Source organism: Falco punctatus (genome assembly GCF_963210335.1).
Source record: "Falco punctatus genome assembly, chromosome: 1".
In the NCBI taxonomy this organism is placed as follows: Eukaryota; Metazoa; Chordata; class Aves; order Falconiformes; family Falconidae; genus Falco; species Falco punctatus.
Genome location: NC_137580.1, coordinates 83,671,281 through 83,686,335, shown reverse-complemented (window position 1 = coordinate 83,686,335; position 15,055 = coordinate 83,671,281). Strand labels below are relative to the sequence as shown.

Here is a 15,055-nt window from a genome sequence, read left to right as displayed (position 1 = left end):
ATAATACAACTTCTTCCACAAACAGAAACATATTTTACCTGTAAGCAGCTTGAGCTACCCTGTCTCCAGCAGAACTGCAAAAAAAGACCTATCTCAAAAGCAAAGCTTCATAGTTCATAGGCTATATTCTGTTAACTCCAGGATTTTCTAACTTTCTGATTTTAACTCAGAGGTTGAATTAATAGAATTTATTTGCATTAATAACCTCATCTTAACTAAAGGAAAAATGAAATGAAACTGCATGTGCTTAATCATGCCTTTTTTATTATTTATAAATAAAAGAATTATTTAAATTATTTTAATTAATTTTGAAGCTCATGTATAACTTAGGTGAAAGTGATAAAAGATGGCCATGACTCCATTTTTGTGGGTTTGCTTCTTCTAATTCTTTAATTTAGACCATGCGAGGCTAACACAGAAGCAGGTTTACACTGTAACACCTGCTCTTCGGTAACAGTGCTGACTTTAGAGTTAATAAGAGCTTGGAATTTGTTGAATATTGAAAAGTACAGGTAAATTAGCAAATCACAATAGAGATCTGTCCTACCTGTCCCTTACTTTTTTGTTTGTTATCCTTCTTGATTTTTTTACTTCTGATGTTAATGCTTTCATAGGGGGGAAAAAAAAAAGCAAAACCAAAATCCCATAACTTACAGGGTTTTTGTCTTGTGTTTTCCCCTTTTTTTCCAGAATAAACAAAAGGCAAGCCCTATGCCTATCTCCATATTACCTCCCTCCATCACCAGGGACAATATCTCTAGGTAAAAACAACTTCAGCCCTTGCAATACCTCAAGTGATCCTCCCACTACCTAACCAAGACATGCCTTAAATCCTTTTCCGTAACATGCCTTATTTTCTCTCATTGCCTGTAGGATTCCCTGTAACAGCTTTCTCCCACCTTCCCCAGCTACTTTTGTTTGCCCTCCTGGATGAGCAAGACATAGGAAAAGCTTTGACAGGCATGAATCTACATTTGCACTGGTTACCTAACTAGTATGTGTGTACTACTAGGCCATGACAAACATCTGTGTAATCAGGCTGCCTAAACAATGTATGAGAGTAGAGCCTCCCCTGCTTTCTACTGTCTGACTGCTGAACTCCTGAAACATAGGAATTTAACTTCTTCAGATCTCCACCCTGGTTTTAAGTTTTGTGGAAATTAGCTGCTAATGTGAACAGAAGTGTAAGGAGAGAACAGATAAACACTGTGAATATGTAAGTCTTTTTTCCTTAGTATAAGAAGCAGAAAAATGGGCCTGAAACCCTGTTGGCAGTTTTGTCTACCCTTTAACACCTACAATATCAATGGCAGGCTTCTTACCATATCATAGCTTTTCTGTTACTCCTGTGTATTTATATTGTCTCCATTACCACAGTAATAGCGTCCTCACGTCCTTTAATGAATGATTCCCCCTGTCTCCCTCCAATGAAGATGAACAGTACTGTCATCCCAATTTCAAATGTAGGAATTTGTCCAGAGAGACACTAAGGCCTTAGTGGAGAAAGCAGGGTCTAAGGAAAGGGGCATATGCATTGTAACACAGAGCACTATAGCATTTCATTGCATGTAAAACCTTAAAAATCTGTCTTGTGCTGTGGTTCTCCTCAGCAACCACCATCTCAAAATGACCACCACTTTCTGCTGTGCTAAATTCACGCTGATGAGCAAATACAGCAAAACTGTGAAGGTAATCAGAGCAGATCCTGGTTTAAATTTCTGGCTCCTCACTCTCCTTTATTCCCTGTTCCATTTCTATATTTTTCCACTCTTTTCTCTATTTTTCCTCTTCTCTTATTAAATCAGCCATTAAAAAGAGTAATTTCCTATCTATAGAACTTGAGAAAGAGCTTGTTTCAATAGAGCTTAACTCAGAGCCTTCCAGCTCGCATCTGTGGTTCCACAAAGGCAAAAAAACCTTCCTATTAGTTGTTTTCTTCAATTGTTTTATGCTTGTAGTAACTTAGTGTCTCTCCCTTGACTATGGATCTCTTTATTCAGAATGCCTAGCCTTTACCTTAAGAAGCTGTATTGATGACCATGCTCTGTAAAAAGCTTATACCTTGAAAACCAGAAAAAGGCATCCAATTTTGATTAAATAGGTGAAGGCTTGCATTGTACAGTTTCTCCACGAGCTTCTGATGCACCTGGCTGTTATCACAGATATAGACAAGTAAACTATCCTTCTTCTGTTAAAGAGATTTAGCTGTGTAATCAAAAGTAATTCAGTACCTGTTTGGCCTCGGTACTGGCTAACAAGAGGCAGATTCCACACCCTAGTGAAAGAAGGATCAAAGGCTCTTTTGACATTAATGAATGTGAAGCAAAAACCCCCAAATATTTAATCAAGAGGGAACAAAACTTTAAGACTCATGTAGCTGAGAGCATTTTCACAAATTTTCATAGTTTATACTTGAATCATATCTAAGGGCTTGTTACCACATAGATGAACAGGATTAAAGTCAGGTGACAAAGGGTTGTTTTTTCAAAGCATTTTTAAAACTGTCATAGACTTTAATGAGGCCTAGGCTGGGACAAAAGGGGAAGAGCTATTACAGGCTGTCACTTCTGAAAAGGCATTTCATGTGATGGTGTGTGGTTATGACTCAGAAACACAACAAATGCTTTAGAGGGAGGCAAAATAAAAAGGATGCACCTGACTGATTTTGTAAGGCTGGTTACAAGTGACAGAATAATTCTTTCCCAAACAAAGTGGAAGTCAGCTAATATCCTGAAGCAGAAGATCTGATTACCCAGCTTAAAAAACACAATGCCAGTTGTCACACAATTACCCTAAATAATTATAATAATCATCATAATATGTATTATTTTCATTGCAGTTATGCTAGGGAGCCTTGGTGATGGGTCAGAATCCACTCTGCAATGCCCCAACACATAGAAAAGAGCTGGGGGTTCTTTCCCCAGAGAGTTTATGGAAGATGATGAACAAGAAAAAAACATGCGACCAGGCCACTAATATTGGTCAGCATAACAAGAAGCAATCATATTACACCAGATGTTTAACTAATGCAACAGACATCACAACAGAGTCCACATTTTAAAAGGTATTACAGGGATTACAGTGCAATTACTTAAGCGATGTTTAACAGATGCTCCACCTGTACACAGAGGTAATACAAAAAAAGCAAAGGTGCTTAATTGAAAAATAATAATTAAGTGATAAAGGTGACATCATAAGGAGTAGTTGTGGATATGACACCTAGCTATTTTGTGAATGATGTTAGGTAATGAAATCCACAAAGAGCCTTGTAAGTATTTGAAGTGGTGAAGGGGCATCTTGTAAGGCAAGCCACCAGCAGATCATGCCACAACACAATCCAACCAAGAAATCAGGAAGATAATCTCTGCAGTAATGTGTTCATTATAAAATTGGGTTAAGATGGAGTTCATTTGTATGGGCAGAAAGAGATTATACCTACTAAGATGCAATATAAGAATCTGCATTTCACCCATGTACATACAGGGAAGAAAAGAAGGATTTTAAACGTGTTTTGCAAGCAGAAAATTAAGCCTTCCCATACAGCTTGGATGCAATGATCTATGGAGAAAAAAACAAGGCAAAAATAGAGTTCAGGCTGTATACCCAAATGTTGATGAGGATAACAAAAAGAGAGGAAGCATCAATGCTTATAGGCAAACCACTGTCAGAAAGCAGTGTTGAGATTTTTAACGTGGATAGGAGGGGAGTTTCCTTTGTAAGAGCTAAAAAGAAGGAAAAAAATAGCATTCTGGCTTAAAAAAAATTAATCAAAATGAAATCAATATGCCAGGTTAAAAAAAAAAAAGAAAAAAGAAAAAAGATGAAATTAAATTAGTTAGGTCATTTCTGTTTTGGCCACCCTGCTTTAGTAATGTCAGAGTTGTCATCTTTCTGTCCATCAAAGGACAATTGTTTACGCTTGTGCAAAATCATTAATTGCAAAAGAAGCCTTCAAGTGTTGATGAGATCAATGTAATACAGGGCTATTACTAAAAGTATAATATTGCATATGAGACTTTAATTACAGTGATGATGCACAAAGTGGAGAGAATCCTGCTTAGTTCTTACAGTCCACGTTGAATGTGGAGGACTGGCAGTTAAATAAACATTATTTAACTGTGTAACTGTTGCATTTACTGTGGAAATCACTGAGCCAGGAAAAAAGCACAAGATTCTATGCAATTTTTAAGTATCTACTTTCAAAGTAAACGACATGAAAAATTCATTTAAATATTCTGGAGTGAAATTTTCAGGTGATGAAAATTGGAGAATCTCCTACAAAATTAATGAAACTTTGCATCAGTTGAATATGCTTGTGTTACCTCTTTACCTTTCTTATTTTTTATATGCTTGAAAACCAATGTTTATGTGGACTACATAATGCTACATTAATTGTGAAATCACCTGGCAGATGAAGTTTTAATGTGGATAAAACCAACGAAAACTGAACTGCTAGAAAAGTCTTGTTTTACAAATAGTTAAGTACTCAGCTTCTTAGAACAGAACATTGAAGATGTTGAGTATTTTTGTTATTATTAAGAACAACAAAATGAAGAGACATTGCTTTCTTTTTTAATCTATCAAAGCCTAAAAGGAACCTATGTTGCACAGAAAGTGAACAGGAAAAAAAAAAAGTGATATTGCCAAGAATGAGGTCAATGTTCATTTTTGGAGATCCAGAAAAAATGGACTTTGCAACACATAATTCTGTGTAGTAAATGATCTATAAAACTGCAGAAGCAGAAAAAAATCTGATGGAAGACATAACGTGTGCCAAGATTTCACTAGTACTTTAGGTATCTCATACTAATAACTTGGTATTTACACAGAGTTCAGAATTTTCAAAGAAAAGAAATGTAAACATTCTTCTTGCATCTACAAATACTTGCATGTGAATTTTTAATTGGGGCAACTACCACCTAAATTACCTGCCTGCATATGTAACTAGGTAATCTATGTACTTCAGTTTGCATTTTTGTGGTACCAAAAGCCTTCCTCTACTATTATGTCCTGTACTTTCACTGAGATCTAGTAATTAAATCCAAGGACAGAGGACCTAGAGGTTTCTGGATCCTTACATAGGCTGAGTCACCTGTTGCCTCTGTTGTGTCACACAGTAACCTGAGTAGGCAGTTAAATAGAATTGGTCATTCTCACTTGGAAGCTAATCATCTGCAGAAACAGATATTGCCATGTTTACACATATCAGAAAGGATGGAATTCTGAAGATATCTACTGTAGGACAAAACTTAGTACTGAATCAGTACCCGTGCCATTGCTCCCCCCCACCCCCAGAAAAAAAAAAAAAGAAAAAAAAAAACAAACAACCCCAAAACATTTTAGAACATCATTTAAAAATAACAGATTATATCTGCCAAATACCTCTTTTTAATCCAAAGATAAACACATCAATTGTTGAGTTTCAGAGCGGTAAAAATATCAGTATTTGTTTCCAACTGTTTTTTCTTTCTCATAGGAGCTTGTTATTAGAACAGAGCATCTGAATCACCGAGTCCAGATCCTTCAGTCAGAGGTATGCCATAGATGCTCATCCAGAAGGGTCCAAAAAATTGATACTCCTTGCCTTTCACAGACACTTCCTGCCATTACATAGTGACGTGCAGACCTGAAGCAGAAGGCTAATAATTACTATGAGAAAGAGGATAGAAAAGATGACTATTACCAGTGATTTATACCTCTGCTAAGCGCAGTATTTGTTAGATGATTCTAGCAAGGGTGTGTTGCACACTACAGGTGAAAAAAAAATTATCTAAAAAAATCAATGATCTCTGACCTGAGAGAAAATTTTTTCTTTCCTGACCCCAAATCAAGCAATCAGCCTAACACTGGGTGTGTGAGCAAGGCTCATCAGGCAGGCATTCATAAGAGTTTAATACCACTTGCCAAATCCACACTCAAGCTGTGGCCAACCTCCAGTACTTCAGAGAAAGATGGAAAAGGGGGTTTAGAAGCAAGCTGCAAAAAGAAATTTTGGGCTTTCCATAGTGCTTACTTCTGATGAACTAGAGGAAAAGAAGGGTAAAAAATAGAGTTCACATTGTTGTATACCCTGAAGATGACAGTATTTCCACTCCATTCAATTTTCAAAAAAAGAAAGGAGGACAGCTTTTAGAAGAACTGTTGTCAGAAAGATGTGATAAGATTTTAGTTTGGATAGGAGGAAAATTTCTTTTGTAAGACCTAAAACCCCCACCCCAAACAACAAATTTTGTTATTAGCAAAACAACAAAATTTAATGCTCATGTTTTTAAAATAGTCAGAACAGCCTAAATTACAAAGTAATAACAACAAATAATGTGTTTTCCAGTGAGTTTTGATTACCTCTGAGGGAAAAAAAGTAGTCATCAAAATGGAAAACATCGTTTCCGTCTCTTACAGTTAGCTAGTGAGAATCCATACATCACGGTGTTTGTAAAAAATAAGCATGAAATGAAGCAGCGTTCAAACAGTTTTTCAAATCCATTGAGGATAGCTGTAAATCAAATACTCATGACTTAAAACACGAGGTGAAGTATCTGCCTCAAGATTCCCTCCTAAGCTGTGACCTCTTCCATACACTTATTGAGCTCATTTAATTTTACCTTTTCTTTAGGTTCAGAGCGTCGCACTGGAAAATGATGCCTGCTTTTTTACAGCATCTAACTAGGAAAAGAAGCTAAGCATTAAGACGCATACATAGTTTATAAAAGTACTTTCAAAGGCCATTCTCAGCTATCCTAGAATGCATCTATGTACCTTGTTGAAGCTGATGGGATTAATTCTCAATGATACTGCTATCAGAAAGAAAAGAATCCCTCCCATCGACTTGAAAATGTATGATCATTCTGTATAGTCTGTTATTGATTAAAGCTTTGCCAAGAGCTGGCTGGCCTTGATTTACTCAAGCTGATGCATTTAATCTCAAAACCTGTGTATTCAAAGTAAAAAATCTGCACTCACTTCTGGTGCCACCTAGAACTGGAATTGCTCTCTTAAAGCCTGTAGCTCACCAGAGGAACCCTTTAGCAGTTGAGTTCCTAGTTCAGCTAGGAATCCAGCTTTGTGTCTTCTGTGGCACTCTCCTTTTTTTTAACCTGTTCATTTGCTAGTAAGGCACAATGTACTGGGAAAAGAAAAGGCAGACAAGTGGAGTATTACTGAACATATGCTGATGCCACAGGAATCAATTTCAATGGCTTCAACTCACATATTCTTCTGAGCACAATGTAGATATCCATGTCATAAACCAGTTATATCTATCCTGCCCTCTGTAACAGGATTGGCATGAACATCAACTGCATAGGAGATAGACTGTCTGAGGCCCATGTTTCCTCACTAATAATATGTCTCTTTCTTTTGGTTTTGCTTATTTTGTATGACCTACTTGTAGCCTGGCTTCTATCCTATCTGCAAATATGTATTATGGTCAGTTTTTAATAGATAAGGGTAATGATTATTGTTGATACTGATTTATTCAGTGTTTGGTAACTTCATTAACTTGGTCGTCATGTATACACCAGTGCAATGATGAACAGACCATTTATTATTCGGGAGGAAAGGCAACAGCAAGTGGGAGGCTCGTTCAGCCAGCATGGAAAGATAGCACAAAAGTCATGAGTGGGTGAAGGAAACCAGAGCTTGGGTGGAGCAAAACAAAAGGGGTAGGGTGTGAACTGAGATGATGGTGAAGCTGCAGGCGAGGGTGACAGATTCTGTGCAGTTATTACAATACTTTTAATTATTGTTCATGCCTAACATTCTATTAGCACCATGCTACCAGGGGTGGAGACCAATGGGTGGAAATGGGCATCGTTCCACTCCTACCCTTGTGCAATTCAAACCACAGTGATAACTAGTAAGCCCCTAGAGATAAGGCCCTTTTACTTATTCATTCCTCCTAAATACGAGTTCAGCTTTCCTTAGGTCTTCTACATTTCCTGTGTCCATGAATGTTATTCATCTGCTGAAGCTGAAGTGTAACAGACATACCGGTTTTTGCAGTTATTAAGATCACTGAGGCCAGTCTTTCTCGTCCATGTTATGCTTGCTGAGGGTGTGTGGCCTAATTAATAGGTGGAGCAGTTTAAAGGAAAAACAGAAACATAGTGCATTTTTTCCTTTTCCTCACTAACAAAATTCCTAACTGACATGAGAAGACGCTTTTCCAGTAACTTTATCAGCCCAGTTTCTGACTGGTAGCAGCACTCCCAAAGCATGGTGGCCAACGTGCCAGGATCATGAACAAAGAGAACTTAATTAAAAAAAAAAAAAACAAAAAAAAAAACAACACCACAAAAAACCCAAACCAAACTCAAATAACCTACAGCATTTTTACAGGCACTGCAATAAATTAGGTTGGGGTCACATTATTTTCAACATGTTGTGAAGATTTGTATAAGGGGAACGAGAGCTAGAATAGCATTTGTAATCTGTCTTATCATTTATTCTTTCCTTTACAAGAATGATTAACCGTGCTGATGGGATCAGCTGCCTCAGATCTCCTTTGTGGTTATCTGACTTTTAGGAGCACGGAGTCTATTGCAGCAGATCTGAGCTATTATCTTCACTGTTTGAGAAATGGCTCTGAAAACAAGATGTCTTCTCCTTGCAATGAAGACTATTTGTTCACCATCTCTGTTTTTCACAGCTTTTTTTTTCTGTGAAAATTTCAGAGAATGATTGATTCCAGTCTGTGGTGACAACCATGGTAGGTCCAGTCTATTCCAGTATTTCGGAAAAAATCCTACATATTTTCTTTCATACCCTTTCTCAGAAATGTTCTACAAGCTTTTTCTGAAGGGAGGGTGGGATATTTTGCCTGCCTTTCTGCAGTTCTGAACTCGGTTCTAGAGGCACCATCATACCTACATATACAAAATGAACTAATGAAAACTGTAAGCCTCAAATTCCTGAGGGAGATTTCTTAGATAATCTGTGGAAAATGCTAGATTTTGGCAGATGACTCAGACTTCTTCAGCAAAAAGGAGTGACTGTAATGAAGAATCTCTTGACTATTTGGTAACTATACACTAGCAGAATAAATCAACGATAATCAAAGGTAATGTTGTAAGATCTAAAGCTAGGGTGAAATAACTACTCCATGAAGTGCTAAACTGGGGATGCTAGTTGCACTCATATTGTCACAGAAAGAACCATCTGCTATCTTTACTGCCCATGAGACAAAGTTTTGATTTCTCCCAGAACCTCGTAACAGATATTATTTTATGAACATTTATAAAACTAGAAAAAAAATTTTAGACACTGAATAACTTTTTGTATTTTATAAAACATGAGAATTCATTAAGTCACCAGGCATTCACATATCTTCAATATACCAAGCTCCACTCTCTTCCAACCTTCTACAACTCAAATTCCCCTTCAAAAGCCATATCCCTTCTCTTGCTCTGCCTTAGCTTCACTCCTACATTTTAGACTGGTAATTCAAGGTTTTGTTCTCACTGAATTTATGAAGATGAAAGAGCCAGCACAGAGGCAAGGTATCACTCTTGGTCTTACACAAAAAAGCTGGCTCCTCATTACCTGCAGTAATCCAGGAAGATATGGGAGCCCAGACAAGACAACAGCTTGTCCCATGAGACAAATCTAGTGGCTTCCTGAATTTCCTGAAAGTGATCACACAGGCCAGATATCATCAGTCAGCTCTAACTTGTTCCTGAAAGACAGCAGCACTCTGCTCCTGCTGTGTTCCCAAAACACCTCTTACACAGCACCTGTGGGAACCGACTCTTTCATGCAGATGTAAGATACTGTTGATGCTGTATCTAAAAACTGGGGCTCCCAGCTCAGCTGACTGGGGGTAATTTACCCCTCCATCCTGTGGAGTCAACTGCTCCAAAGTGCCTGCAGCAATTCAGCTGTGCTTTCTTTCTAACATGCTCATGCCTTACTAGCTGGGAATGATTTGTCTACACTCTGTTGCATTTCAGTTCACTATCTGTAATAGGATGATATAGCTTTAGTGTTAATATTTAGATTAAAAAATGTTATAGTTCGAGGTGATCAGATATTACATTAACTGAAGCCATGTAATGATCTAAGAGAGTAGACTGAAATTCATTAAATTCTGAGCATTTATTTCTGTTACCGATTCATGGTTCTGGGCCCTACTGAAGGGCTCAGCTTGTTATGTTCTCCACTACAGAGTGCCACAATATATTTTAAGGGATTACTTTACTCTCATTTTTACTGTACTAGCATTTATTTTTCATCACTGGTCTGAAATACGCCAGTAACACATTAATCATGTGTCACTCATCATACGGGAAATACAGAAAACAAATAGAAACCAACCATTACTTTCCTAATGTGAACTGCTTTCATTAACTTGGGAATTTGCTTTGCTGATTGCTTTTGTTGTTTTCAGAAATTACTTCAGCAAATGATCAGAATAAAAAGGAGATAATTTAGGGAGGCCTCCCCTGCAAAAAAAAGGAAAAGCAAAAAAATCACTACTATGTCGTTTCTTGAAGTGTTGCTTGTACATTTAACATACAAATCCAAAAGATTAAACCTGCCTTGAAATATGAGTTACTGATTTGAAATATCAACATACTCGACATTCTCATGGCAAGAGTTTTATGTATGGTCAGACTGTGATGACAGAAAAGGATATTTTGTCGTATACATTTACTAAACTGCTCATGGACTACTACTATTTGAGTACTGTATGCTTTTTAACAGATACAATGAAAAAACAAGTCATGAACCACTCATTGTAGTGACTTAGGGTTAGTACTGGAACTCTTATGAACTGTAGCCTTCTACATCAGTCACAAGCTGATTCTATATTTGTTAAAATCACTTGCAAAGCTTGCACTGGATCAGTGCTTTAGAAAGACTACTTCAGGAAAAATATATAATGGTAGAGCCCCTGCGGTTTTGTTTTGTTTTGTTTTGTTTTATAAATGCCCCACAATGTGGAAGGAATAGATTTCAGTTCCTGAAATTTTGCCTTTTGGTGGTGGTATGAAGCAAAAGGTTGGGCTCCAGACTAGACAGATCCCTTTCCCATCAGTGACAAACAGTTGTGCGTTTCAAAGGAACTGCAAATTCAAGGAACTTTTTGTTATGTAAATGAAACTAATTTGTTTGGTTTTGTTGATGTTTTTAAATGCTAGTTGTAGATATGTCTGTTGTGTTAAACACATCAAACAAGGAGCCAGGCCATCAGCCTCCTGCATCCCGAGTTCTGCTGTAGACACGGATAGTTTGCTTAAGGTTGCATTTCAAACAGCAGTTCTTCGATGCTTTAAATACCCAGCTGAACACTGATCATTAACACAAGGAGGGTACACGCAGTCAAATGAAGATTACTTGCAGGAGAGGGACGTTAACAGTGGTAGCCAAACTGAAATGGCTTCTACCTCAAAATTACTTCAGACTAGTACAAAAGCATACACGCAACAAAAACCTGTCACTGCCAATTCTGATATTTAAAACCGCCACTGCTACCGTGAATGATAAAGCGTAAGAAAAAGTTGTGGTTCTTTTCAGTCTGGAAACAGGAATTCTTCCATGGACGCGGACTGTGGATTTGGCACTGTAAGATTCACCATAGGATCAGAAATCACAGGACCTGAGCTGTGCTCCTGACTGGAGTTAAGTGAGTCTGGGCATGTCTGCATTGCACAACAGAAATCTTCAATCTGTGCAGGCTGCAGTGCAGAGATGAAAGCTGCAAACCCATGTCACAACATTTCAGCAAGTTTCACAAAAAGGTCGCTGCAATGTTTTCAGCCCTTTTGAGCCTTCTAATTCCCAAGTTAAAAAGAAAACCATTAGTTTGCTTTCTGGGCTCCAGAGATGTGAAAGTTTCAGCAGGCAGAGATTTGAGTGCAAAATTTGTACAATGGAAACAGAAACTCGAGTTCTCAAAATAACTTCTGAATTATTGCCTTCAGAATTTTGTTTTTCTAGGAAATACATAATATTTATATATAAATTGAATCTGCTTTTTTATCAGAGAGTATATGATGCACTAAGTACTCACTTTGGATGTAATTCTGCTTTGGTGTTATCTGCGTCATGTCTGAAACCCTGCGGATGATGGCAGTCTGAGGAGGGGAAGGCAAATTCACAGTTGTTCCATTTCATCACATTTCCAATATGTAAATACACAGAAAAGGGTGGCTTCTGATTATCGAGGGCTGAAATAAACAAACACTTGGACCCAGTCCGGTCATTATTAGGCTGATCTCCACTTTATTCTTTAATTGTGGCAATCCCCCAATCTCACTGCTGTTTCCTGTACTACTTAATAAAAGCAGAATCTGGCTAAGTACCTTGTTCAGAGGTCACTAACCATCAACAGGCCATATGAAGCCTCATTTGGACGTTGAAAAAAGGAGTAGAGAACATACCTTTTTTTTGCCTTTTAAATTTTTGGGGGTTTCATATCCTGCAAATGAAGGGTTTTGAGTAATTTTCAAAACTGATCAGAGCTGCATAATACACCCCTTCCAGTCCAAATTGTGGGCTCTAAGGTGGAAATTTCAAAGCAACATGCAGAAGAACCTGGTGCCCCAGATAAGTTATTTAACAAAACCAGTAATGGCTGGAATTCTGAATTTGATTATTCTTTAAACCCTCTCTTGTCACTGTATTGAAATTTGTTTCAAAAAAAGTACGTTGGCATCTTCAGTTTATTAGATGATGTAACACGGTCATACTCTTCCCTTCTAATCGTGTAAAATACTGTGCATAAAATTAGATAATCAGATTCCACTGTAAAGATTGCTATACTTATACATGATGACCAGTGAATCATATAATCAAAATCTGTGAATGTCATTTTTGTATCGGTGAGGAGAGTAGTGGGTTAGAGCAGTACAATGGAAACCAAAGCTCCTGGGAACCAGATTATATTAATGCACAAAAAAATAAAGCAGTTGAGTTTGTGTATCTCTAGCTTTAGGACTTACGCAATGACAACTGCCTTGTGCCTGCCTTCCTCCTCTACCATGGTTCTGTTCTCACTATCTTTAGGCTACTTACTACCTATGCTCAATTTTCTCTTTCTTTTCTTTTTTGGAGGAACTCACAATCTGCAGTTTCATCTCACTCATATAGATACACTCAGTCAGCATTTACTGTATTGTCAAATTTGCTATCAAGGACACCCTTACAGCATTCAAGTGTCAGAAGCCTCTTTCACATAGTTCTCTGTGTTAGGTATGCAAAGGAAGTTCTTGAACAGCTATTACAGACTGTGGAAAGAAAATCTGGTCCACTCTTTATGTTCCTATGTCAGTAGCAAGACTGAAACAAAGCAGAAAATACTACCCAGAATTGCAGCTACTTCTTTGTAACAGTTCCCAAATGCTGCATAGCACTGTAGTTTGCACTGTCTATGGATGTTTTATAGGTAGCAGTCAGCACACTTCAAGTTTTGGATATGTGTTTAAGCAAAGATTTCAAGCACTTCAGTACTGCTCCAGACTAGTTAAAGTGAAAGTCAGCAGAAACACAGGCTCACCCTTACTAATTAAATTTTCTGGATGATTCTTTGATTATGATTGACCCTGAACTAATAAAATGTATCTACGGTCAGTCTCATGCCACCTGGAATTCAGAGCTGAGCTGTATAAAGATAGAAAAGAGCAAGCTAAGTTTTAGACAGCCCCCAAAAAACACTGGCTTAAGCAAAGTTGTAGGAAAAGGTTTTTGTCTATCCCTTCTTAACCATGACAGTCTTTGTAACAGCCACTCTTGTGCAAAGTAACTTTACCACTATCATAAAGAAGGCATAAAGCTTAGATATTATGGGAGCTATGTTTGTGAATAAAAAGCCAAACTCAGCAGTAGTGCTGTTCCATAAATTGGCAATACCTATCACCTTAAATTGTCATAAAGATATAGTTAAATGGTACTACTGCATTATGCTGATGGTCCCAACGTTATGCTTCAACTAAATTGTCAGAATTTCTAAGTCTGAAATTATGAAAAAGATTTGCAAGCTTAAAACTATCTAAAGTGAGACTTGATCCTGCAAACCGCACAGTTCAGATTTACTCTACTTGGTCCAGTAGGTTTGGAGCACCAGACAGGTGCTCTGTCCTTAAAATGACCTTTACAGCTATCACCATGCCTACACTGGGAATTTCATCAACTTTATTAAATAGCTTTTTAAATTTGGTTTCAAACTGATCCATTTAAGTTAGCATAAAAATCATACATAGGCATGTAGCTTGGTTTTTATTCTCTACTAATTGTCAATGAATAACTTAAGAAAATGTTACCAACATGTCTTATGTTAAACAAGAAAAGCTTATTGAAGAAACTGAAAGGCTGTACAGAGATTGTTGCAAAAGGATGAGAAGTCTAGGGAAACCGTCATATCTCACTACTATAATCAGTATCCTAAAGAACAAAAAAGGTTCTTTTGTGTAATTTTAAAAAGAAAAAAAGATGACAGGATTCAAAAAACCCTCAACACCTACAGTAATTAAAAAGCCTAAAACCTCAATAGAAATCCATCCTTTCTTTACAAATCAATTTACAAGACAAAATGCTAACAATATGACATAAAAATCTTTTCACCAGATTCACTAAAATCTTAAAAAGAAGAAAAATGGTATCACTAAAAGCATATCAAGGGTCCAGATTTCAATGCCATGACTTCTAATATTATCCAATTATTGTAGTGGTCATAGTCCAGTTTTAAAATTTGTTTGAAGAACTGTGAAGTTAAAATCAGCCTCATCCTTGCTATTTGTAATGCAGTTGTTAAGTGTAGCATTGTTACAGCTGTTAGGAACTAAAGATATCAAGACAAATAGGCTGAAGGCAATAGACTGTTTCTATTAGACCAGCTGGGTATAACTGGAAAAACTTGCAAGCTTTGAGGCATACAAACCTCTCCTCAGGCTAAAAGCTTTTGAGTACAAGGTGGGTCCTGTCCCCCATCCCCCCCCCCATTTTATCAATTGATCAAATGTTCTCCTTTTCCTGTTTATTATATCACAGAGATAGATATTAGTCTCAGATAAAGGAAGTATAAAATAACAAATACACAAGACAGAACCAAACAATGTTC

The 15,055-nt window shown here is 37.3% G+C and overlaps 1 protein-coding gene across 1 annotated transcript in view; it reads right to left on the bottom strand.

The window, feature by feature from the left end:
- Positions 1-3,031: 3,031 nt before the first annotated feature.
- FZD10 (frizzled class receptor 10) overlaps positions 3,032-15,055 on the bottom strand; it is a 33,123-nt gene continuing 21,099 nt past the window's right edge. The window contains exon 2 of the mRNA XM_080406598.1: positions 3,032-14,379. The gene's annotated coding sequence lies outside the window, so the exon portion shown is untranslated. The remainder of the gene's footprint in view (positions 14,380-15,055) is intronic.